The following is a 5,000-nucleotide window of genomic DNA, read 5'->3' on the forward strand; positions in this document are numbered from 1 at the left end:
AACAGCATCCTGCAGCATTCAACATAACAGAACTCTGGACACAGAGTGAGTTTCACAATCATAAAGTTTTATTATAAAAGTTAACTTCTACATACAGCTGAAACAAACATCTCCAGTAAAAAAATTAAAATAACCAAGAATCTTAGGGCGAGATCATCACGGTTACAAACAGGGGCATGAATCAGCCCCGTATACTGAAACTAGTAAACCAGTAAACCAGTTAACTACCAGTCTGGACTAGCCTGCTAACCAGTAAACCAGTTAACTACCAGTCTGGACTAGCCTGTTAACCAGTAAACCAGTTAACTACCAGCCTGGACTAGCCTGCCTTAACTACCCAGACTGACTGCCCCAGCCTCTTAACTACCCAGACTGACTGCCCCAGGGTTAAATTCTGAATGTTGAAAAGTTCAACTTGTATTTTCAGAAATGGTAGTGGGATACGTTGATAAACTGGAGTGATCATTTGACAGCAATTATTAGCCTTTTCCAGGAATGGACAGAAATGGGATATTTTTAGAATAACAGGAATTTATTCACATACAATGTAAAGGAGTTGATGTGTAGCATGAAGATGAAACGATACACTGAGTTTGGGTGTTTTCAGTCAACGTTGGCGTTGACCGCTTCCAGCTATCGAATGGCCGACTGGTGTAAGATGGATAGCCTAACGTTAGAAAGATAAATGTAGGCTATGGTTATGTTAATAAAGCTAACAATGATGTTGTAACATGCATGCAGCACTGCCGATCTGATCTGAACGATTGATTCATTATTACCATGGATCGGTATTGGGATTGATCAAGGGCGAGTGTGAAATAGCAGCCAGGAACTCAGCGGGTTATCCGAGATGCGGTAGCCGCGGCCAGAGCTCCTGCTGGCGGGGAGTGAAGCTCTTCAACTCGCCTGTCACTGGCTCCCTGGAGGAATTTAGCCTGGCTGCAATAACGTTATCGCGAACGGAATGAATACCATCTACTAGCAAACAAAACATGTTCAATTATATTTAACCTGTTAAAACTAAGATGCCTGGATGAAAAAATAATTTCTCCAATTGATATATTTGACAAAAACAGGTTAATATGCAAGCCGGTTTTCATTGCTAAATCAAAGCGGGGAGAGCCGAGAGAGCCGGGAACGTGCGTCTACATTTCAGATAAATGTGAACTTTTTCGTGGACGCGCGTCGGCCAGAGAAGCTCAACTGCGCAAGTCAAAAGTCACCGGAAATAGCCAAGTGACTACAAATTTGCCAAGATGGCGCGGTTCAATAGGGCTTCATTGTTGATAGCGGCCAGTGAATGGAGTGGCTGTATCCAGTTTAATTAATACATCCATGCATACACCCCACCCTGCCCCACACGCCCCCCCCCCTCGATCAAACAGACCTCACATACGCCCCACCCTGCCCCACACCCCTCCTCTCGATCAAACAGACCTCACATACGCCCCACCCTGCCCCACACCCCTCCTCTCGATCAAACAGACCTCACATACGCCCCACCCTGCCCCACACGCCCCCCCCCCCCCTCGATCAAACAGACCTCACATACGCCCCACCCTGCCCCACACGCCCCCCCCCCCCCTCGATCAAACAGACCTCACATACGCCCCACCCTGCCCCGCACGCCCCCCTCTCGATCAAACAGACCTCACATACGCCCCACCCTGCCCCACACGCCCCCCCCCCCCCCCTCGATCAAACAGACCTCACATACGCCCCACCCTGCCCCACACGCCCCCCTCTCGATCAAACAGACCTCACATACACCCCACCCTGCCCCCACACGCCCCCCTCTCGATCAAACAGACCTCACATACGCCCCACCCTGCCCCACACGCCCCCCTCTCGATCAAACAGACCTCACATACGCCCCACCCTGCCCCACCCTGCCCCACACGCCCCCCCCTCGATCAAACAGACCTCACATACGCCCCACCCTGCCCCACGCTGCCCCACACGCCCCCCCCTCGATCAAACAGACCTCACATACGCCCCACCCTGCCCCACCCTGCCCCACACGCCCCCCTCTCATTCCAGGAAAGGGAGAGAACATACATGTGCATTTTTCTCTCTCTAATATTTGTCTATCTAATTTCTGAGTTCAAACGGAAAAGCATGAAACATCGGCCACTTTGAATGCGTTTCCTCAGCTGCTGGATCCATGTCTGCCATCACATATATGATTGATTGATTGATTGATTGATTAGAGACTGATATGGATTGATTAGCGAATCTACTCAACATGGATATATCCGTTTCCTCGGTGACGCACCTGTGGGTAATCCTGCCCCACCCAGAGAAACAGCGCGCGCACACACACACACACACACACACACACACAGAACATTGGCAGGAGATACAGTACAAAGACACACCCACAGGGCAGAGAATTTCTCTCTGTAATAAATCCTTATTAATCCACTTCAGTAACAGTGGGTTAGGAGAGGTGAGGAGGAGAGAGGAGATGAGGAGAGGTGAGGAGGAGAGAGGAGAAGAGAGGAGATGAGGAGAGGGGAGAGAGAAGAGAGGAGAAGAGAGGAGATGAGGAGAGGGGAGAGAGAAGAGAGGAGAAGAGAGGAGAGAAGGAGAGAGGAGAGGAGGGAGAAGAGAGAGGAGAGGAGAGGAGAAGAGAGGAGAGAGAAGAGAGGAGAGGTGAGGAGAGGAGAGAGGAGAGAAGAGAGGAGGTGAGGAGAGGAGAAGAGGAGAGAGGTGAGGAGAGGAGCAGACAGGTAGAGAGAGGAGAGGAGAGGGGAGAGAGCTTATATGGCAAACTCTGATTCCACTTTCTCTGAAGTCCAGGTCTCCTTTATCAAAGCCACCTGGTCCAGGAGAGAGCAGAGAGCGATGCTGCCCAGCCTCACAGATATGCCAGGAATGTGGCTTGGAACCGCTTCTGTGTTGCACTTACCAGCCCGAAAACCTTTATCTAAATCCTCCACACTTTACTGGGTTTGAACAGAGTCTCTCCCTGCTGCTCTCAGCCATCTCTGTGGGAAGACCAGCGGATCAGATCAGGACTAGTGGATCAGATCAGGACTAGTGGATCAGATCAGGACTAGTGGATCAGATCAGGACTAGTGGATCAGATCAGGACTAGTGGATCAGATCAGGACTAGTAGATCAGATCAGGACTAGTAGATCAGATCAGGACTAGTGGATCAGATCAGGACTAGTGGATCAGATCAGGATAGTGGATCAGATCAGGACTAGTGGATCAGATCAGGACTAGTGGATCAGATCAGGACTAGTGGATCAGATCAGGATAGTGGATCAGATCAGGACTAGTAGATCAGATCAGGACTAGTAGATCAGATCAGGACTAGTGGATCAGATCAGGACTAGTGGATCAGATCAGATCAGGACTAGTGGATCAGATCAGGACTAGTGGATCAGATCAGGACTAGTGGATCAGATCAGGACTAGTAGATCAGATCAGGACTAGTAGATCAGATCAGGACTAGTGGATCAGATCAGGACTAGTGGATCAGATCAGGACTAGTGGATCAGATCAGGACTAGTGGATCAGATCAGGACTAGTAGATCAGATCAGGACAAGTGGATCAGATCAGGACTAGTAGATCAGATCAGGACTAGTGGATCAGATCAGGACTAGTAGATCAGATCAGGACTAGTGGATCAGATCAGGACTAGTGGATCAGATCAGGACTAGTGGATCAGATCAGGACTAGTAGATCAGATCAGGACTAGTGGATCAGATCAGGACTAGTAGATCAGATCAGGACTAGTGGATCAGATCAGGACTAGTAGATCAGATCAGGACTAGTGGATCAGATCAGGACTAGTAGATCAGATCAGGACTAGTAGATCAGATCAGGACTAGTGGATCAGATCAGGACTAGTGGATCAGATCAGATCAGGACTAGTGGATCAGATCAGGACTAGTAGATCAGATCAGGACTAGTGGATCAGATCAGGACTAGTAGATCAGATCAGGACTAGTGGATCAGATCAGGACTAGTAGATCAGATCAGGACTAGTGGATCAGATCAGGACCAGTGGATCAGATCAGGACTAGTAGATCAGATCAGGACTAGTGGATCAGATCAGGACTAGTGGATCAGATCAGGACTAGTGGATCAGATCAGGACTAGTGGATCAGATCAGGACCAGTGGATCAGATCAGGACTAGTAGATCAGATCAGGACTAGAGGATCAGATCAGATCAGGACTAGTGGATCAGATCAGGACTAGTGGATCAGATCAGGACTAGTAGATCAGATCAGGACTAGAGGATCAGATCAGGACTAGTGGATCAGATCAGGACTAGTGGATCAGATCAGATCAGGACTAGTGGATCAGATCAGGACTAGTGGATCAGATCAGGACTAGTAGATCAGATCAGGACTAGTGGATCAGATCAGGACTAGTAGATCAGATCAGGACTAGTGGATCAGATCAGGACTAGTGGATCAGATCAGGATAGTGGATCAGATCAGGACTAGTGGATCAGATCAGATCAGGACTAGTGGATCAGATCAGGACTAGTGGATCAGATCAGGACTAGTAGATCAGATCAGGACTAGTAGATCAGATCAGGACTAGTGGATCAGATCAGGACTAGTGGATCAGATCAGGACTAGTGGATCAGATCAGGACTAGTGGATCAGATCAGGACTAGTGGATCAGATCAGGACTAGTGGATCAGATCAGGACTAGTAGATCAGATCAGGACTAGTGGATCAGATCAGGACTAGTGGATCAGATCAGGACTAGTGGATCAGATCAGGACTAGTGGATCAGATCAGGACTAGTGGATCAGATCAGGACTAGTAGATCAGATCAGGACTAGTGGATCAGATCAGGACCAGTGGATCAGATCAGGACAAGTAGATCAGATCAGGACTAGTGGATCAGATCAGGACTAGTGGATCAGATCAGGACTAGTGGATCGGATCAGGACTAGTGGATCAGATCAGGACTAGTGGATCAGATCAGGACTAGTAGATCAGATCAGGACTAGTGGATCAGATCAGGAC

This window comes from Borostomias antarcticus (assembly GCF_949987555.1).
Source record: "Borostomias antarcticus genome assembly, contig: scaffold_65, whole genome shotgun sequence".
NCBI lineage: Eukaryota > Metazoa > Chordata > Actinopteri > Stomiiformes > Stomiidae > Borostomias > Borostomias antarcticus.